Source organism: Panthera leo, chromosome B1, assembly GCF_018350215.1.
Source record: "Panthera leo isolate Ple1 chromosome B1, P.leo_Ple1_pat1.1, whole genome shotgun sequence".
In the NCBI taxonomy this organism is placed as follows: Eukaryota; Metazoa; Chordata; class Mammalia; order Carnivora; family Felidae; genus Panthera; species Panthera leo.
The window spans coordinates 25876783-25899462 of record NC_056682.1 but is presented as its reverse complement, the minus strand read 5'-3'; the positions used below and the strand labels follow the sequence as shown (position 1 = coordinate 25899462).

Genomic DNA, 22680 nt, shown 5'->3' with positions numbered 1-22680 from the left:
CGAAGATGTTTATGAAACCACCAGACATCTGAACTCTCTTTTCTGGAGCCAAAGATTTCTGGAAAGAAGCTGTTACTTATACTCAGTATCATACCTTGAATAAATCGTGGGTGTGAGCGTGCGTGCAGTTTTGATTTGTCAACAATAGTTTCGCTAAATAAGGAAAGTCCTAAGGGCAGTTCTTTGATTAAATGCACCACTGGTAGATCTTACGTCTCATCTAGTCCAGATAAAGGGAATTCCGGGGCGCCTGGGTGGCTCAGTCCGTTAAGCGTTTGACTCTTGGGTTGGAGCCCCGCATCAGGCTCTGAACTATTGCGTGGACTCACATGCTCTTTATCAATCTCCTTCTTAAAAATTAATAAATAAACTTTTTAAAAAATGGGGCGGGGGAGGGGATTCCGTGGTGATAGCTACAACCGGCACCACCCAGGGCGAGCCTACCCTGCAAGGCACTTGGAGGAAAAAAGCTGCCCATGTGTTTTCTACCACAAGGCACTGTTTCCGGAAGGCACAGACAGAGAAGTTAGAGCTTAACTGAGGTCAGAGGTCAGAAGGCATTTTGTCAATTTCAAAGATGGCTTCCTCGATCTTCCCCTGGTAGCGTCCACACTGTGGCAGCAGGCAGTGGGGTGAAGCAGGAGCTCGCTCAAAGGTAAGGGTCTCCAAAACAAATGAGGTGGTGCATCCTTCGGTCCAGACTCTTCCCTGCCCTTCCATGTGGTTTCGCTTTCTTGGGAACAGCTATTACTCATCCTATGAGATCCTGATCAGATACCATCTCTGCTGGGAAATATCCCTTGTGCCGTAAAAGCTAGCTCTTCCCATCCCCCTCCCCCATGTTCCTATGACGTCTTACAGCAGGCACCACCCTTGGGCACCCCCCCCCCCCACCTTCTTTATGGTGTCATTACTCTAGCAGTACGTGACTAACCTCATCACTGCCTGGACATTTGTCCAGGAAACAAATCTACAGAGCACGTGAAAACAGTGATAATGAGGGGTGATGGGAAATTGTTGGAGAGGAGAAGGAGGTGCAATACTGAATGCAACCTGCTGTGAGATCATCAGTGTGGATTCCGCACAAAAGGAAAAAGCCAAGGCAAATATAGTCTTAGATTGGAACAGAAGAGTCATAGAATGAAGACAGGGCTAACTCTGGTCTCTTGGAAGCAATGGAAGAATGGCAAACCACAAAAACCTCTCAACTGGTGTGCCTGAAAGGTGTGTGTATACAGTGTGTGGATGTGTATCTATGCATACAGCATAAACACTGTTATGTAAACAAGGGTACCAGCCACACTAGACGTGTTTCTTGTGCTTTGGAGAGTAATTTTCTTGGCAGGCCATGACTTGCGCTAATTCAAAAGAGATAATCCCAGAAGAATCACTGACTTCGTAGTTCCCAAACCCAGATAATGTTCCAAGTTTTTTTTTTTTTTATGACAGTTTACAACTTTATTAAGAGAATCTTAATAGTCAAGTAGCTAACATAAGAACATTTTGCAGAGTTTCAGCTTGTCTTTGTTTAAAACCGGATTGCCCTTTTCCTGAGTAATTCGGTTAAACTGTCTCAAGTTTTAAAGTAATTATTTGTGTCCTTCTCTTAAAGGTGGTTGGGCCATATGACTAATTCCCAAACTAGTAAAAAATGAGATCCTTGAGAAGTCTGTTACTCATGATACTGGCATTCATAATAGATCCAGAAGGATACTAGTCCAGAAGGACTGATGTATAACTCTTTGGGTTTTAAAATGCCTGTTCTGCATTTTTTTAGGGAGCAATAATATATAGCAGGTAAATGATTTTGTTCTGGATCAGACTTGGACTTGAATTTTTGTACTACCCCTAACTACCCGTGTATGTTACTTTACCTTCTAAGCTTTTATTTCCTTATCAATAATACAAGTTAACAATGGTACTTATTTCATTGGTTGTTGCTAGGATGAAATAAAATAATACGTGTCAAGCACAGAGCACCACTGCTCAATAATGTTATCTAGTTCATGCCTTTACATTGTCCTACAAAAGGCCACAATCACCAGCAAGAAAGCCAAACACTGCCTAGCCTGCCTGCCTGTGAACTATGAGTGGAGTTGCACTCCACAGGGTGATCCCAACGATTGTAAAGTTCAGCTCTCTAGAATTTCTACTCCCTGACGGTCTCTTTCAGGGTCTCACGAGGTTCAAGAGATAGATTCAATAGCACCTTGGCTACTTAATAATAATCACTTTTAAAAATAAAAATTCAGGTAACTTCCTTTAAACAGATCCTTTAAGAGGAAAGGAAACTGAGACCATCTTACATGTTTTTAAACCAATTTAATTTTGTCATTCCCACGTGCTTGCTTACATTTTAGTTCTCCTCCTGATAACAAGCTCCCTTGTCTTTGATTTTCCAGTGATCGGCACATTGCTGGCATGCACCAAGCCCTTACTAAAATTTTTTTTGAAGAAATATTGACAGCTGGATGGAATGAGCTGAGGAACCAATATAAGATAAACATATATGCCCATGACTCTCAGGGTATTTTCTTGGGACCATGATTTCCCGCCCTTCTATCCAGACCCTTCCAGGGATAAGACTATTCCCAAGGCAGAGAATCATTTTCTCTAGTTTCTTTTCATTGAGGAATTAAAGCCGATGTAGATCTCATTCGGTACACTCAGTTGAGCGAGGACTATAACTAGATTCTTCTATCACCCAACTGAAATTTTGTTTCATGCCCCATTGTGGTGTCTAGGGCACTATGGAGTCTGGGATTCATCTAGTCCTTGGACATTGCCCATCTGGGCCGGCATCCCGGAGAGGCCCTCGTCATCAGGCACACCGGTGTCCTCACTGGTACCTGAAAAGTTCCTTCCAATGCAACGCTCCTTCTGCTCTGTCCCAGAATTGGCTGTGTCCTCAGTCTTCCACTGTTTTCCCTTCCTTGAGGCAGTAGACAGAAATGTCCTAGGTGATTTATGAAGGAAGGACAAGGCAGGTACATAGAAATGTGTAAACGCACCAACAAAACTACTTGATATTTCAAAATTACTCTGCCACATAGATCGTTCAAATTAAGATGAATTGGACAAGGGAAGCACATACCCGTGTGCAAATAGCCTGCCTGGCTCCCAGGTACAGGATTGTCACCGAAGGGGAGGAGACATTGGTAAATAGACTGGGCTTGTATAAGAAGCAAACAAAACAACAAAGTGATGCATTTAGAGCTATCCAAAAATAGAAATAGCTGCTTCAGTAGCCGTTGGGTTCCTGGACAGAAAATATTTAGCTGAGGCTCAGTGCTCGTTTAAGCGGATGCTAGGGAAGAGATTAACGGCTTGAGAGAGGGTTGGAATAAATTGTCTAATATTTTCCCAACTGTGGAAGTTTTGTGATTCTGTAGGAGTTTTTGTGCATGTGTGCACATGTGTGTGTGTGTATGGGCATGTGTGTCTTGCTTTCAGTTTGATGTTGTGGTGACAAGTCCCCCAAGGTCTGTGCTATTGCCTTATTGTGTGACCTCAGGTGACATTCTTCACCTCTCTGCCTGTTTCTTTACCTATAAAATTGGGATAATAATGTTCACTGTGTGTTTGTTTGGTGGATTGAATTTAGGTAAAACTCTGCATTGTAAGTACTTGATAACAAGTAGATAAATCTTGATAGAAAGGCTTACCTAGCTATAACTGTTCCGTCATCCCAAAACTTGTGAACACTGCCATATTCAAGGCTTCTAGAAACAGTACATTTCTTTGCAAACCTGGGCCAATTTTTAAAGAAGTGCCACTCGGACTCAGATATTAATTATGATGATGATTGCAGCTGGGTTCCTAGAGCCCTTGTGCCTTCACATTTCCACAAGGGGAGTAGACTTGCCTCCCAGATGAGGAAACTGAACCCAGCTGATGATTGACAGAGCCTTCATTTGAGGTCAGATAATTGGCTCCAGAGCCTCTGTCATCAACCACTGCACTCAATCTGCCACTGACTTGTGGCGTGTGTTAGTCAAGGTTCTCCAGAGAAACAGAACCAACAGGGTGTGTGTGTGTGTGTGTGTGTGTGTGTGTGTGTGTGTGTGTGTGGAAAGAGAAGGGGTTGGGAGAGAGAGAGATTTTAAGGAATTGGCCCCTGTAATTGTGGAAGTATGATAAATCGAAAATCTGCATGGCAGGCTGGAGACTCAGGGGCAAAGTTGCAGTTCAAATCCAGAGGCAGTCGGCTGGCAGAATTTCTTCTTGTTCCTGAGGTCAAGACTGTGTTCTATTCAGGCCTCAACTGACTGGACGGGGCCCACCGGCATTATGGAAGTAATACACTCTACTCACAGTCCACAAATTTAAATGTTAATCTCATTCAAAAAATATTTTCAGCAGAAACATCCCGAATAATGTTTGACCAAATATCTGGGTAACCCATGGCCCAGCCAAGTTGACACATGAAATTAACCACCACATTGTGGTTCTCCACAAAAATTCTTTCTACTTCCTCCCTAGTTTCCCCTGTCCTGGCAGTCAGGTTGATTCTGGCAAGCGGGTTGATTCTGAAAACAACTTTTGAGATTCTAAGATAAAAACTGCTGTATTTAGACCTAAGTTTTCTACTTCCTTCTTCTCCACTCCCTAACCCCTTTTTCTCTCCTCCCCGCCCCCCCCCCCCCCCCCTTTCTGGGAAAAGAAGGAGGTTAGAGAGAGAGGGAAGTTTCAACAGGGATAGTTTTGCAACATGATACCACAATACCACGGCATGTTGTAACACTATGATGCCTGAGGCGAATGTATCTAAAACACAAATTCCATTTTAGGTGCATTCGCTATATGATAAATCAGCATTTAACACATCTTGGCAATTTGATGTCTTTATAGGTACTGCTCTTCTTCCTTCTCAGGTATGAAATTTTCAATATGTAACAGAGTTTGAAGAATTAAAGTTGAGCCCCTAGTTTCCTATGGAGGAACTTGACAATCCGTTCACATACAATTATTGACATCATGGCCTTATTGCAAAAGGGACTGCTGGACCTTGGGCAGCTATAATGGCCACCTTCTCAGTCCCTTTGGCCAGCAGTACATTTGCCTGTTCAGATAGGGATAAGAGGTAGTGCTCTGCTCTCCAAGTGGAAAGTCATAGGCCTTGAATGGCAAGTACAGAAAGAAGACTGCCTGTTGAAACATCTGTGACAAGTTCCCATGGCCAGCCTGCCCTGGTTATGATCATATTTTGGAACAAATGCTTCAGCTGAAAAGGCAAAAGATAATTTCTTTTTTAAAAATTTTTCTTTTAATGTTTAATTTTTGAGAGGGAGAGAGAGAGAGAGACAGAGCATGAGCAGCAGAGGGGCAGAGAGAGAGGGAGACACAGAATCCGAGGCAGACTCCAGGCTCCAGCTGTCAGGACAGAGCCTGCCGTGGGGTAGAACTCACAAACCATGAGATCATGCATGACCTGAGCCGAAGTTAGCTGCTTAACCAACTGAGCCACCCAGGCACCCTAAAAGATAATTTCTTAGTATCAAACCGAAAGTATAGTTGCTAATTGTTACATGAGTAAGTTATGGTAAGTTACTAAAAAACAATATTGACCTAACTTGCAAAAAAAAAAAAAAACCTTTTGAAATCAATTTCCATTCAAAATCACCAAAATGCACAAACTAATCAAATATCCATCTCCTGGTGGATGGGTAAACAAATTTTCGAATATCCATGTCATGGAATACTACTTAGAAGTAAAAAAAAAAAAAAAAAGAACAAATTGCTACTACATGGAGCTACACGGATATATCTCAAAAGCCTTACACTAAGTGAAAGAAGCCGGACACAAAATACTACGTGGTGTATGATTCTCCTAATATGATATTCCAGAGAAGGCAAAACTAGAGGGACAGATGAGTGATTGCCAGGGGCTAGAGATGTCAGGAAGGGGTTGACTCCAAAGGGGTATGAAGAAACTTTTTGGGGTGATGAAAGTATTCTGTATCCTGATTGTGGTGGTGGTCACAAGACTGCAGGTGTTTGCCAAGATTCGTAGATCTGCAATACCTAAAAAGGGTGAATTTACTATATAGAAATTACGCCTCACTAAATGTGACTTCCGAGAAAGAGGTGTATGATCGTGCAAGTGTCCGGAGGGAGAGAAAGACCACGATTCCTGGAAAATGAAGAAGGGCAATTCTGAAAGCCTTACTGACCCTGCATGCTCTCCCAGACCTCAGGTGAGCAGAAAGGAGAAGGAAGGGAAGCAGCAGAGGGCAAGCCCTGTTCTCCACCCAATTCTCAATACTTCTGCCGAGTTTGCCAGTGCCTGGGTTTATTTATCAAACCTTCTTCCTATCTATTTGAAGGTTGAAAACATCAAGTCAGTGTTAACCTTGCTGCACGAAGATGCTGCAGGCATGGTCCCCCAGGAAGAGGAGCCTCATTCTCATTCTGGCTTCAGAAGGGCACTAAAAGCACGTCATCCGAGTGAGTTTGGTTGCCCTCTTTCTATGCCTGGACTGCAACTCAAGAAGGTAGAGTGGAGAGGCAAATAATAAATTAAATAAAATGAATGAATGAATGAATGAATGAATGAATAAAATAAACAAGGCATGTTTCTCATTTGCCTTGAAAAGCTGCAAAAGTCAGGGGCGCTGCTCCTAAGTTAGCAAAGGAGCTTCGGGGACAGTGATGTGTCACTTTAAGTGCCAGCCCAAGTTACAATTGGATTACAAGGCAGGCACTGTTAGCAGAAACAGTATGGTTAAATCCCAGTTACTGTAAGAAGGTGAAGGGAAGTGAAATAAGAGGTTTGACCGGTGGGAAGGGGGCGTCGAAAGAAATATAAGAGCATCTAGGTCTTTCCGATGGAAGGGAACACCTCAAATTGCATCACCGGTAGCTCGAGCTACTGAATTACCTCCGGAATATAATTTAAACATTTCCTTTCCCGGTGCCAAGCATGCCCCTCATTGGCTCGGAGTTTTGCGTCTGCTTTTTTCTCTGCAAAATGGGGTCTTCCCACAGGGGAATGTGTCTAAGTCATTCGTGCAGCTCTGACCTACTGTTGCCTTCATCGTGAGTGTAGTCTGTACTTTGCTTTGAGGTCCTGGGAACAATACCATTCATCATGATCACCAAACTGTTTATCACCCCAGTCTGTACTTTGTGTAAGTGGTGAATTACTGCCTTTTCTAAGCGGTGTGCTCTTTTCTTCCTCCAAATGAGACCATCTACCTGAGTGAATGGGACAGTGAGCATGTGAGCACTGTGTGAGGCACTGAGGGAGAGGTAGGGAGAGGATTCCTTTTACAGAGGAATCCATTACAGCCAGTAAGAGTGCTACTGTTACCAGATAAACCTAACTTCCAAGGCACAATCTGCTTGTCCTGTCTCTCTCTCCTCTGCTGTTTCCCTATAACTTAGCTCTACACTAATGTCTTCTGACCCTCACCAGCAACCTTCTGAGTAGAGAGCTATAAGGTGAAAAAGAATATGTTCTTCATAATGTCTGGAACTTAACTTTCTATGTTCATGCTATGCTAGGTGCTTTCTACGTGTTCTTTCATTTACTATTAATCACATCCCACGAGGAAGGTACTATCAGCACTCCCATTTGTCAAACAAGGATACAGAGACCTAGAGAAATGAATGAACTTGCTGAAGGGCACTCTAGAGACCAGGGGTGATAGTCAACCTCACACCAGTGCCAAAGCGGGAGTTCTTGTCTGCTAAGCAAATACTGCTGTATCCTTCTAAAGCCAAGCCATTCTTTTCGGAAGTAAGGGGCATCTCTAAACGTTGCCTTCTGTCTTCCCAGAATATGCAGGATATATGGCTGGCGCTGGCCTAGATTCAGAGACAAGCTCCACAACTTGATGGGTGTGTGAACTTGTGTAAGCATCTTGCTTTCCCCAACTCTGTCCACTGTAAAATTGGAATACTGATGCTTCTCTGATGGAATTAATTTAGAGAATAAATGTGATAGTATGTATAAAAATAGCAAATGGCACTTTTTCTCCAAAGAACAATTCCCCCCAAAAGTTTAATTATTTGCCACTCCTATCTGTTGTAAGTTGACATGAAAAGAAGGCTGGACACATTTAAAGCAACTGATCGGTGTTTTTCAAACTTTTAGAGGTTTTCAAATACCTTAAATCTGGTTAATGTATCGAGTGGTATACTGGGAAGGAGGGAAGAAAGTCAGTATTGCCTTCTGCATAACCACCATGTTCTCAAGAAAAACTACTCCAAGGAAGATATCAAGACTGATATTGGGCAAACCTTCCCATGCACCACCCCCACCTTCTAAGTCCTGCCCTTGCATGAAATCTTGATTTATCTTCATATCAGAAGCTGGAATCTTATTTGTTTACAGTGACTACATCCCATGAAAAGACATAAGTTAATTGAAAATTGTAATAACACTCAAAGGATCTCAGAGTTAGAGTAATTTGTATACAGCATTAGGAAGCGCCTACTTTTTAGCCCCATGCAATGCAGGAAGCTCTTCCATAAAATCTTTTTTTTAAAAAAACATTTATTTATTTTTGAGACAGAGAGAGACAGAGCATGAACGAGGGAGGGTCAGAGAGAGAGGGAGACACTGACTCCGAAGCAGGCTCCAGGCTCCGAGCAGTCAGCACAGAGCCCGACACAGGGCTCGAACTCATGGGCCGTGAGATCACAACCTGGGCCGAAGTCGGACGCCCAACCGACTGAGCCACCCAGGCGCCCCTCTTCCATAAAATCTTGGTTAATTATCTGAACTCAAGTCCATACATTTTACCAGTGTTGGGAGCTTGCTGTCCGCATCCATAAACTTACTGAGCCTCCTTATAATTTACCCTCACGAGTCCTAGCTTTCGTCTACACAAAGGCCTACTTCCATATTACCCTCTATCACATATAGGTGGACTTTAATCCTGCTGCTCCCCCCTTTCCATGAAACCTTCTTTTCTGGGTGATACAGCTTCCAGGCTCTTACTGTTTCTCATCAGCAGTGTCCAGACTCTTTGGCTCTGCTAGGCCTTAGCTCTGCCCAGTAGCCCATCACCCAACACTGCAATGGTGCTAAGATTGTACCGACTTTTTTTGGCAACCCATCACTTTGCTGTCGGCTTAGCACTGGGCTTGTAATGTTAGAGACCGTGTAAGGGACAGATGAGGCCCCTGGCTCAGAAAAGTGGTGATGTGAACCAGGTGTGTGTGGTGGGCTTGGCCAGGGCAGAGAACCTGGGCTGTTATCAGCACCCTGAACATCGGCCATGGTGGCAGGACAAGCCTATGAGATTGATACAGTATATAAAATCCAGAAGGCCAGTGGATTAACTTAGAATGAGTAATAATTGTTTCAGGACCCAGAAATGACTTGGATTCAACACAATTTATTTTTCCTTCTTTCACACAAAGATATCATGGAATTCTTAGATGTCTCCATGAAATCTGTCCACTGCACAGTATTCATCTACCAGCATGCTAATCCACTGAATCCCTTTTCTGCTTCTTTATATTAAAATCACAAGCTTCTGCTGTTCTCTCAGGCATCCTGTGTGCATAGACAGCAACAGAACGATCCAGGTAGAGAATAAACTCAAGAGGACAGACTTAGACTGATTATATTCTTGGCAAAGATTGGCAGGGAAACCATCAAAGACTCTAAAACACACATATGGCTCCTCTTACATGGAAAGCTCACTCCTACAGGTTAAGAGGGATGTAAAATGAGTGTAAATCGGGGTTTCTGACCTTTGGGCTGACTGACAAGGCAAGAGCAAGAAAGAAAACTGTAAAATGGGGAAGAACAATGAAACAAGGTGTGGAAGTAATGAAGGGGGACCAATATAAATGATATAGGAGGTCACAGGTGGAGAACAAGAAGAACGAGGTGTGGGGGCAATGACCTCAAAATGAACTTTGCAAGATGAATAGAATTTAGATGGAGGCGGCGGGGTGAGTAAAGAGCTTTATAGGTGGAACTGATTAAAATAAAAAATATGGAAGGAAAAACTCATCCGTAGGGTGAATGCATCTGTCAACTGAGGACAGATTTAAGGAGGCATGTCTACAGTGCACTGGTCTATGGAAGCTTAGGGAAAGACCCAGAGAGATTTGAGGAAATCAGAGTGGTGAGAGAGTATGAACTGCTTCCCCAGAGCCCAAAGAGGAAGTCGAATTATCCTTTGAAGGTAGAAAAATGACAGAATTTGGAAGAAGTAAATTAAGTATTACTTTGCAAGGTAGTTGGAAACCTTATGGAACTATATAGACTTTATATAACCTCATAGTTTATACACACTTGATAGGTTGTTAAGAGAAATGAGGGAAGTGTCTGTATGGTGATCTAGTATTAGCATCCCAAAGGGCAACAATATCTTTTCTTTTCTTAAGTAAATGAGATCACTCTCCCATGATAGGACCCAATGTAGCCAGTCTTGAGTTATATCTTAGACTGGGGATCTCATGACACGCAGATGACATACATTTCTGAACACAAACGTTTTCTAATGGCCTCATCCCCCAAATAGGGTCATTTCCTGCTTAAAAAAGGATCTGGTTTTCTTTGAAATAGTTTGTATGCTAACAGGAACTGCCCTTATTTTCTTTCTCTATGGTCTTGGAAAGCCACTGCACTTTCTGGTCTGTACATTCCTAGATATGCCTCTTGAAAAGTCTTAAATAATGGAATTTGGGGCCAGTGTTGAGAAGATCTTTCTGTTTTACTATAACATTGGATAAAAATAAGTCTACTATTAACATGCTGTTTTCATAGATGTTTATTTTTGTATGTGTATCAATCACCTCAGAGTATCTCAATTCTAGTCACTTTCTATTCCATAAAGAGCCCAGGAGCTATTTCTACATAATACTAATAACAAGTTCCAAAGTCAGTCCTGAGTCTATTCCACAAAAAAAAAAAAAAAAAGGAGATTCTGCTTTTTTATTTTTTTTAAGCTCATTTAATATGGGCCTCAACAGGCGCCTAAGTGGCTCAGTCAGTAAAGAGTCCGACTTCGGCTCAGGTCATGATCTTGCAGTCTGTGAGTTTGAGCCCCGCATCGGGCTCTGTGCTGACAGCTCAGATCCTGGAGCCTGCTTTGGATTCTGTGCCTCCCTCTCTCTCTGCCCCTCACCCACTTGTGCTCTGTGTGTGTGTGTGTCTCTCTCTCAAAAATAGACATTAAAAAAAATGACAACTCCAAGAACAAGAGTCACACGCTCTACCAACTGAGCCACCAGGCACCCCAGATTCTAATTTTTTAAACATTTTTTTTTATTAAATTAAGGTTTTTTGGTGAGTGGGAGAGATGCGCCTCTTAGCAACATTTTAGTTTTAAAATATTGAAATTCTATGAGAACGACAGCGCACGATTTTTATCATGCTCCCTTTCTTCTAATAGAGAAACAGAAATAAACACCTTGGAGACTTTGATATTATGTTTAAATGACAAGACATTTAGATTTCTTACAAAAATGTAAAGAGAAAAACTGTGTCTGGCAGCCGGCGGGGGTGGGGGGGGGGCGGGGCAGCTGAAGCAGACATGGGCACGAAGAACAGTGTCTTCAGTCACTGTGGTTTAGGGAATAAGGAAATGCCAAAGGAGAAGCATATTTGGCTCACACTTGGAGAAACCAAAGGAAGGTTTGTTGCAAGTGGGGCGCCTGAGCGGTTCAGTCGGCTAAGCGTCCGACCCTCGATTTTGGCTCAGGTCATGATCTATAGTCTGTGACACCAAGCCCCTCCTCATCACATTATCAGCGAGGGGTCTGCTTGGGATTCTGTCTCTCCCTTTCCCTCTGCCCACCCCCCCCCCTCTCAAAATAAATAAACAAACATTTAAAAAAATAGGTTTGGTGCCAGTAACAAAAGGACAAGGAATGCCTAGACTGAGATGTTAATGTCAACTTGGTGATTTAACTTGCTGTCTACCCTGAGGGCAAAGTAAACTTTCTTTGCACTGTCTTTGATTTCTTAACCTATAGGCTTAAAACAATAGCGTGGAAAGAGGTTAAGGGAACGAAGCTTAGCAAAGACCTCCAGCTTGGCTGCTTTCGGAGCTGCGAGGATATTGGAGCTAATGACTCAGAACGGTTTGGAACTTTCTGTGGGGTTCATGCCTCCACAGTTTGCCCTGCATTTGGCACAGATAATAACCAAGTATTGGCTGAAATAACCATTATGATAATATGGTGGAGAAGTCCCATGTCTTTCTAGTGTTTGCCCTTACGGTGAAATGGAGACAAAACCTTCGACTGGTGAACGCTCTGATGTGGATTTTAATGCATCTATAAATAATTAAATTGGACAAATTCCAAAGTTGAAAAGTCATAAATAGAATTTAAGATTTTTTCCCCTTCTTTTCTTTTCTCTTTTCTTTCTCTTTTTCTTTCTGTCTCTCTTTCCTCTCCTTGCTTACCTTACTTTACACTTCTTCTCTTTCTCCTTCTTCTCCTTCCTCTTCTTCTTCCTCTCTCTCCTCCTCCTCCTCCTCCTTGTCCTTCTTCTCCTTCATCTTCTTCTTCTGTTATGCTGTTAAGGAAACACTATAGGGATCTTTCATAACATTGAACTTTATTAAAGAAACTTAGGAGTTATTTTCTCAAATCTTCCATTTGTGCTGTAGTCAAAAGACCTGGGGTAAAAAGGCCTGGATTGTAGTCTAAGTTCCACCACCTACTAGGGGTATATCCTGGGTGAATACATAATCTTTTTGAACCCCAGTTTTCTCATCTGTAAACTAGAACTCCTAGCCAGGAACAGAATTCAGCTGCTGACTCGCAGCTCAGTGCTTCGTGGCTTTACCCCAGGATCCTATTGGTGCCTTCCTATTTGCCTCCATTATCCTCACCCAGGTGTCTTTCCTGAAAACCCCTTAATCTCCCTCCTTTGCATTGTCTGCATCCCCTGTGACGCCAGAGAGTAACAACTCAGATGCCAGAAAAAGCGCTGGAATTTAGTTCTTCCAAATTCACACCAATAAATATCCTGATCCTGCAAGAGCATGAAATGAAACACAACAGAACAGATACCCTTTCCCACATCCCGCTTCCGTGTCATGCTTCACTCTCCAAGTGGTCACCCGCCATCCTTGCAACCTCAGCCACAATATGAGTCATCAGGAAGACCTCATTAACTCTCTGGGAAGTGGAGTCCCCTGCTCTGTGACCTAATAAAGTATTGCCCTTCAGAACACCTGTCACAATTTGCCATCAAGAACGCATGGTCCCTAGGGGCGCCTCGGTGGCTCAGTCAGTTAAGCATCCAACTCTTGATTTCTGCTCAGGTCATGAGCTTGCAGTTTCATGAGTCCGAGCCCCACGTCTGGCTCTGCATTGACAGTGTAGAGCCTGCCTGGGATTCTTTCTCTCTTCCTCTGTCTCTGCCCCTCCCCTGCTCATACTGTCTCTGTCTTTCTCAAAATAAATAAATAAAACTTAAAAAAAAAAAAAAAGAATGCATGGTCCCTATACCTGAAACTAATAAATACTGTATGTTAATTATACTTCAATAAAAAAAAAATTTAGGGGCGCCTGGGTGATTCAGTCGGTTAAGCATCTGACTTCGGCTCAGGTCATGATCTCACAGTTTATGGGTTCAAGCCCTGTGTTGGGCTCTGTGCTGACAGCTCAGAGCCTGGAGCCTATGCTTCAGATTCTGTGTCTCCTTCTCTCTCTGCCCCTCCCACGCTCGTGCTCTCTCTCTCTCTCTCTCTCTCTCTCGAAAGTAAATAAACAAAATTTTTTAAAGAAGGGTATATAATATTAAAAAAATGCATGGTTCTGTTTGGCTGTGTCATTGCCTCCCAGCCACTCCCACTATCCTGCCCAGTTCAGAAAGTCAGGAAGCATATCTGTTTAGCTCATCACTGTATCACTAGGCCTTGCTTAGAGCCTGGCACAGGGTGTGTCCTCAATAAAAATGTGCTGAATGAGTGAATGAATAGATTTAACTTTCTGATGAATGCTCTAACAACATCCATCCTTTATTGAGTGTAATGTATTCCAGGTACTATAGACTAATGGTTTGGGTCACCCCAAAGTTTATATATTGAAACCTCCCCCAAGGTAATGGTATTAGGAGGTGGGATCTTTGGAAGCTGATTAGGTCCTAAGAGTGGAACACTCCTGAATGGGATGAGTGTCTTTATAAAATAGACCCCAGAGAGCTCCTTCACCCCTTCCACCATATGAAGACACAGCAAAAAGACAGTCTTCTGTGAACCAGGAAGTGGGCTCTCACCAGACACTGAGTCTGCTGGTGCCTTGATCATAGACCTCCCAGCCTCCAGAACTGTGAGAAATAAATGTCTGTTGTTTATGGCACTCTGTTATAATAGCCCAAATGTAGTAAGACCGAAGACACCAGGTTCTGAAGTAGGCATTTTACATAACTTAGCTTGCTTAATTTTTAAAGCAACCGCTTGAGGAAGGTATCACTAACTGTATTTTACAGACAAGGAAATTGAGGCCAGTGAAAGCGCTAAGTAGGAACATCCAATCCTGCTTCCAGAATCATGGTGGCAATGATGACTTTCCAAAGGTGGCAATGATGATACTCCATTTAATTCCTTTCAAGTCTGGCTAAAACCAAATTTAAATGGCTGACCTTCTTGGGCAAGTTAGTATCTCAATAGGGAGAGTTAGATATCAGATAGATAGATCTATGGATCATATCTATCTGTCTGTCTAATCACACAATTGGTTTTTATCAAGGAAGGCTTTATTAATTATAGGAAATATCAGTAGATATGAAACATAACCATCTGGTATAGAGCTGGGCTAAGCTGGTTGACTCTGGAAGGTATGGGGATTTTGTCCCTTTGCTCCTTCACCCCCACCACACTCAGAACAGCCCCTTGGAAATCAGGAACTGTCCCCTTCTGGCTTTCTTAAGATACTGATGCCAATCTGTCAAGTACAGGTGTTGCTTTATTGCAGCCCAAAAGATGTGGATGTCTTCATTATCTCCCCTGTCATACAATAACATTGTAATGCCTGTTCTTTAATTGAATTACAAACAAAGCAACACTATGCCCTGATTTGAAAAGTCACATTTATTTTCATTCTGGACACTAGCTCTGTGGGATCATGCAAGTGAATGCTGCTGTCATCCCCACTCGGACTCAGTCAGCTGAGTTGGAAGAGATTTTGTGTTTGTGGTTTTCTTTCTTTCTTTCTTTCTTTCTTGTCTTTCTCTCTCTCTCTCTCTCTCTCTTTTTTTTTTTTTAAGAAAAGAGATTAGTGAATGCATGTCTGTTTGAAAGCAAATTCCTTTTTGAGGAAAACACCAGCACAGTGCCCTGGTGATGAGCCCTTTCTCCTCATCTTGTGAGCCTTGACCTACTGATGAGAATATTAGATAATAAAAGGTTTCTTTAGAGAAGAATCAGGGATAAAACTCTACAATTCCCTCATCTCACAAATGCACATTTTTTCTTTTTCCTTTTATGCTCTTGTGTTACATCTTTTTGGAAGCTGTTTTCTCATTCAAACAACCCCTACTGGGCAAGCAAGTCTAGAAGAGCTGCAGGTGTCCCCTGGCCACTGCTTAAAAAGCCTACTTGTTAATCAGCCCCATCACGTGTCTTTTGACCCCTTTCCTGCCCTGCTCTCTCCATGGCTCTCTCTGCCAGCCACCACTGCCACTTCTAAAAGGGGAAAAAACTGAACAGTCAAAAGAGCTATTATCCTAAAGCCTCCTTAACAAGGCCTGGGGCTTTCCAGTAAATTAGTTGGAGGTTTTCTCCCCTCCCCCTTTCTAGACACGGGATGGTCGGTGGTCCCCTTCCCCCATTCATTGGTCACTGCAAAGCTTGGTGACTCTGCTACCTTCTGTGACCACAGGACATTCTACCAAGCATCCTTCTGGGAGCCTCTCAGCCACCATTTCTAGATGTCAGAAACCAGTTAGGGCTGTAAATCCACAAGCAGGTTACCCTGACTCCACAAAGTACAGCAAGGGTGATATTGTGGGCAATGCTGTCTGGGAGTTTAAACAGGGCATCCGAAAAATAAATAAGCCACTCCCTGCCCCCCACCCCCAGTCTTCTATACTTGATTATTGACTGTTCTGACTATGCAAGTCTTCCCCACGTGAAAATGCTAATTCTACGACATTATGACTTGGGGAGAAGTAATTTGCTAATAAGAGCCAGTGTTTGTAGGACGCCCTGGGGTTGGATAGTTAAGTTATAGATAATCCACATCAATTACATATCACGGGCCTGAAATTGAAGGAAGGGGGCACGTATCTACAGGTCCTAGATGAGAAGGTTTATTTGCTCCCCCTTGTCATCCGGTCCCACCCCACCCAGCACAGAAATCACGCACCATCTGTCCTGTCACTCAATTCATGCTCTCAGAAACATGAAAGGAGGAAGTGGGTAAAAGTATTTTTGGTCTCACAACACGGTAGAATATGGAGAGAAATAAGATGTCCTCAGAGTTACATCTTATACAGTTGTGCTGTATCCAAATGGGATTTTACTCCTAGAAAGGGCCAATGCTGGTTATTAGTAAAATGCTTTAAGAGTCCAAAAAATTGGCTTTCAATCCTCTTAGGGTATGTTTCCTATGAGAACCATAAAAAAAAGGGGGGAAGAGAAAAGACCACTTTACTTTAAGGGGAATAGGCAAAGGAAACATTTTGTTTTTCAACATGCTTATAAAACTTTACAGCAGGTGGCAAATGACGCGTCCTTTTTAGATAAATAGAAGCCTTTTTTTTTTCCTTCCATTGAACATTCCTCAGGCAAACTTGATTCAGAGCACTGGCTTACCTTTGCAAGTGACAGCCCCTAAGATACGATCCGTGTAATGACATTCACATGGCTGGGTTTGGAGAATGATTACTGGGTCCCAGAGGTAATGTCACAAAAACAACGCAGAGGTCAGGACATTCACAAGCCTACTGACCTAGTAAAAGGCAAACCCGAAGCTGCCTTGGGCGAGGCAAGGGGAGAAGGATGTCCAACGGTGAGATGGTTGAACAGGAAAGCATGTGATGTTTTCTCATCCATGATTTATCAGGCAGCAATAGGCCTGGAGTTTCTGTGACTTCATAGAATTATGAATCGATCTCTTTCCTACAGGAGTTTAAAAACTGATGGTCTTCTGAATGACTAAGGCTCAGTGACTTAAAGATAACATGAGATGTTTCAGACCTGTTTCATCTTTCAGAAACAGGCAGTTTGCTTACAGAGACATAGGCGTTTCTCTCAATCTCTCTCTCAATTGTATAAAATATACACAACATAAAAGGTGCCATTTTAACTTTTTTAAAATGTGCAGTTCCCTGGCACTAAGCACATTCACATTATGAATCCATCACACCATCCATTTCCAGAACTTTTTCATCTTCCCAAAGGGAAACTGCACCCTCTAAACAATACTTCCCCACTCGCACCACTCCCCTCCTCGGCAACCACCATTCTGCTTGCTGTCTCTATGGATTTGACTACTCTAGGGACCTCAGCTAAAGTGGAATCCAGCAATTTTCCTTTTGTGACTGGCTTATTCCACTTGGCATAAAGTCCTGAAGGTTCATCCGTGGTGTAGCAGGTGTTAGACTTGCCATCACTTTTAAGGCTCAATGATACTCCGTTCTTTCTCTTTTCATGAACAGCTTCATTGAGGTATAGTTTACATACCATAAAGTTCAACCATTTTAAGCATGTAATTCAACAATTTTTACTCAGTGTTTCAAGTTGTGCAATCATGATTTACAGTTTAGTTTCAGAACACTTCCGTCATTGGAGTAAGATCCCCCCATACCCATTGACAGTGATCCCTCGCTCCCATACCCCATTCCCACCCCCCACCCCAGGCAGCCGCTAGTCTACTTTCTGTCTCTATCAAGTTATTTCTTCTGGATATTTCATATAAATGGAATCACACAGTAAGTAATCTTTTGTCTGGCTTCTTTCAGTTAGCATAACCTTTCTGAGCTCCATCCGTGTTGCCACATGTATCAGCATTTAATCTTTTTATTACTGAATAGTATTTCAGCATATGGACAGACTGCATATTTATTCATTCACCAGTTGATGGACATCTGGGTTGTTTCTACTCTTTAGCTGTTATGCAGTGTGAACATTTGTGCACCAGTTTTCGTGTGTACCTAGTTCTACTTCGAGGTAGATATCTAAGAGTGGAATTCCTGGGCCACGTGACAAATTTATGGTTAACTTTGTAGGAAACCGTTAACCTGTTTTCCATAGTAGCTGTATCATTAGGAGGTTTTAACTAAGCAGGTCTTTCAAATGGGCTTGTTTTTTTCTTTGTGACCCTTCCTAATGTAGAATATTCTGCTTCTTTCTAACCCTGGCTCCAGCTCAGTCAGAAAGAGAAGCAGTGGGAGTTATGAATTAATTCCTCAAATAGTTCTCATTTTCACATCCTTAACTCACAATCCACATTAAAACCAAACAACCTAGGGGCGCCTGGGTGGCTCAGTTGGTTAAGCGTCCGACTTCGGCTCAGGTCATGATCTCACAGTCTGTGGGTTCGAGCCCCACGTCGGGCTCTGTGCTGACAGCTCAGATCCTGGAGCCTGTTTCGGATTCTGTGTCTCCCTCTTTCTCTGACCCTTCCTGTTCATGTTCTCTCTCTCTCTGTCTCAAAAATAAATAAAAGTTAAAAAAAAATTTTTTTAAACCAAACAACCTTGAAAGCTCAGAACAGTATTTTGAAATGTCTTAGGAGACCTTGGGCAAGTCATGTTAGTCATTTAGGACCTCTGTGTCTCCATTTATCCTTGAAGGATTAGACATGGATTATCTCTCCTGTCCATTAATGACATCTCTGGAAGTGTATGTGGACCCAGAACACCCCCCTGATGGGCTTTGAGGTACATCTTCATTCACACTCCCTGGGTGCAGAGGTAACGAGTTTCTTAACCATGCAAACGCCAGCTCGGGTAAGGAACCAGGACTTTCTCCTAACCATAGAACCTGAAACCGGAGAAAGAGGGAGCCATCAATGAAAGAATGACCATTCTCTTCACAGGGCAGGTTGAACGAAAGGACACTGACCTTAATACAGAGAACTGTCTGGCATTACATATGTAGGGGGCATTAATTACCATGTCTCCTGTGTGTCATGCTCTCTGGAGCTGATTTTTGAAAAATCTTTCTCTTCCGTCTGGAAGCAGTAGTGTCTATCGTTCGTTCAGGGGAACGTTTTCATTTTGGTAACCGTATTATTTTCCTCAGGCTGTTGTAACAAAGTACCAAAAACCTGGAGGCTTAAAACAACGCAAGTTTATTGCCTAGAGGCTAGAAGTCTGAGATCAAGGTGGAGGCAAGAGCCAGTCTCTCTCTGACGGCTCTGGGGAAAAACCTTCCCTTGTCTCTTTTAGCTTCTGTTGTATGCTGCCAGTTCTTGGCCTCCCTCAGCTTCCAGATTCATCAACGTGGTCACATGGTCTCTTCTCCCATTGTGTTTTCACACTATATTCCTTTTTTGGGAGCCTGTCTCTTTCCTCCTTTTTGTAAGGACATCGGTTACTTTGGGTTGGGAACCACCCTAATGACCTCACTTTGACTTGGTTACCTCTTTACGGACCCTACTTCCAAATAAGGTCACATTCTGAGAAACTGGGGTTAGGACTTCAATACATCTTTTTTGGGGGTGTGGGGGAACACAGTTCAATCTGTAAGTGACATTTTGAAAAACTGAGGCTTGCAATAAGGTATCCGTCAATGGATGCACATCTAACTGTATTTATGTTAAAAAAGGCAAACAATAAAGTGTTTTCCTACTTCAACACCTGACATCTGAGCTCTGTGGCACTTGGGCACAAAGGAAGATCATAACAGTCTTGCACCCTTGGCTCCCAGTCCCATGTGGTTTGAGATTCTGACATCCTGCAGTTATTTAAATAATAGCTTTCAATTTGGGGGGGGGGGGGGAATCTATTCAGTGCTTGGAATATGATACTGTAAATTATTTAGAATGTTTTATCCTGTGAAGAGTTGCCTAGGACATTAGTCGGGGGAGAATGGGCTGTTGGAAAAGGTTTTTTGAAAAAGCTGGGACACAAGGATGTGATGCCATAATCACAGGACAGGGGTTAACTGGTAAGATTACTTGGATTTCCACACTTCAGAGAAGAAAGAGGTTAAGCTGGGATGGCAACCCAAAGAGCTAATTGTAAGTCAGGGAGAACCAAGGGGTGGAATGGGGTTGTGTATGCTTGCTAAACCAACCTTTGACTGGCTTGCTGAGAACATCATTTTCCAGCAGGATGGAGAGAACTCAGATGAGCTCCTCACAGCAAATTTCCAGAAGACCTTTTCCTTGCCTCCTTACCTTCCCAGTCTCCTCCGTGGCGGTTTTGGGACCCCAGATGCCACCGAGGCAGGCCCAGCACGTGCCCATGGTTCCCAGGGATTCCACCCTACCTCATCTGCGGCCACCTTCTTCCCCCCAGTCCAATGCCCTTTTCCCTACTCACAGCCCTCTCAAGCCCACCTTTCCCATCTCATTTTCCTCACACCCGATTTTCTCCTTCCATGGGGCCCACTGGAAACTCCTGCTGTTGTGAACAGAGTGACTAAGAGTTTAAGCTGGTCTCAGACACTCTCCAGCTCACACAATTTCCCGCAACCTGAATTCCTTTCATGTCATCTCCCTGGCTGTTCTCTCCAGGAGACATCTCTTCACACTGCCCTGGGTTTAAGAAAGTCTCTAAGAGAGGGTCCTTACTCCTTTTCTCCACAGCCTCTTCTAGATTACTGTGTTTGCCCACCCTTCACCTTTTCTTTTCTTTTTCTTTTTTTTTTTTCTTTTTAACATTTATTCATTTTTTGAGAGACAGAGAGAGACAGAGCACGAGCAGGGGGAGGGGCAGAGAGAGAGGGAGACACAGATTCCGAAGCAGGCGCCAGGCTCTGAGCTGTCAGCACAGAGCCCGACGCGGGGCTTGAACTCACCAACTGAGAGATCGTGACCTGAGCCAAAGTCAGACGCTTAACCGACCGAGCCAGCCAGGCGCCCCAGCCCTTCACCTTTTCAGATCATCTCTTCATATTCCCCAACCTCCTTCAATTCTCCTATGGCTCCAAACACCACAGCTGGCAGGATACCTTCTTTCCCTGGATGGCTGCCACACGTGCCAGGGTCAAGAGACCGCAAACTCAATGTCCTGACTTCCCTAGCTGTCCTAGCGCTACCATTGGTCTACCAGTCTCTGGAGGCTACAGTTCTGCTGCTTATCTTTGATTCCTTCCTCTCCCTTATAGCAACTCCTACCTGGGAGTTTCTGTGAGGTTTACACAAGAGAAGGCATGTAAACCATTTAGCACCCAGCGCCTGACATAGAATGAGTACTCCACAGTGTAGGCTATTATTATCAGTTAATATCTTATTATTCACAGTGAATCAATAAGTAACCAGCTCCTGTATCTCCTTCTTCATGTCTTTCAGAACTGTCCACCCCACATCCCTGCTTTCCATTCTCACTGCTGCCTCCCTTATCCAGGCCCCTTACCTCCCATCTGGACCAGAGATGGAAACTCCAAGCCAGTCTCCTCGTCTCCAGCCTCTAGTCCCACTTCCTAATTTATCTGGGATAGAAGATCCAGGTAGAGCTAATGAAAAGCTAACTTGGATGATATCATCCGGTTCCTCAGAAAAGTCAATGCTCTCCTCCCGGCTGGCTTGCAGGCCAAGCCTTCCTGCCGGCCCCACCCTGCGTTTCCAGCCTTGTCTCCCATAACCGTAACCGTGCTCCAGCCAGACTGGATAGGAGATCTCTGCAAAGTCTCCCGCCTCTCCCATGACCATCCCTTTGTGGATACCATTCTCTCAGTCTGGGAAGTCCCCACTGGCCACACATGGAAATCCTGCTCATCCTCCTAAGCCCCCTTCTTCCCTGAAGCCACTTTTTTTGTTTCTGTCTTTTCCTTCTTTGAGCCCCCACTGCCCCTGCATTATCTCCCTCTCATAGACCTTGTATTTTCCTCATAGGACCTCATCCGGTGCTAAGTAGAGGGCGCTCAATAAATGTTTGTTGAACACCTTTCTGAACACCTTTGTCCCGTTAAGGGGAGAGACACCTCTCTGTTGTGTGGGGCCTATTCTCTGGCAGGGGAGAGATCAGGCACAGGATTACTTCGGTCCAATCTTCACACTGTCTCACCCCTTAAATTCCCCAGCTAGCATCTTCTCAGTATAATTTGATGGTGTGCACTTCCTCATTCTGCCTTTTTCCTTCTCTAATTCCAAGCGACTTTCGCTTACCTACCCCAAAGCACTACCTGTCCCCGCCTTTGTCATTTCCCCAAATTTAACTGCTCTCTTGTACAGAACGGTGCTCCTGGACTAAAACCTTGAAGGGAATTGCTCTTCTTCAAGGTCTGATGTGTCTCAGGGCACACAAGCAAGCCCTGCAGTTAAAAATGTCATGAAATGGACTGATAAGTAGCCAGAAGCAGAATGCTGTGTATACACAAATGGCCCTGCATTGCAGGATGCAGTTTGGAAGTTCGAGCAAGAATTGTTTATTAAAATGCATGAGCTTACCGCAGCTTTACCGAGGAGATAACATACTTAACAGTCACTGGTAGAGCACTGCATCAGAGAATAGGAATTTTATGTGGATCTAAGTGAGTCTTTTGAAGTATTTTTTGATTCTTTTCATTAGGCAGGATGAAGCCATCTTTAAGGCCGTGTCGCTGGCATTAAAAGATGCACATTATATGTCAGCAACTACAGCGT

General features: G+C 43.4%; 1 long non-coding RNA gene across 1 annotated transcript; it reads left to right on the top strand.

The window, feature by feature from the left end:
• Nucleotides 1–517: 517 nt before the first annotated feature.
• LOC122217444 lies at nt 518–21984 on the top strand. Its single transcript, XR_006201491.1, has 3 exons — nt 518–655; nt 6327–6494; nt 21388–21984. It is a non-coding gene; the product is annotated as an uncharacterized LOC122217444 (long non-coding RNA).
• The last annotated feature ends 696 nt before the right edge of the window (nt 21985–22680 follow it).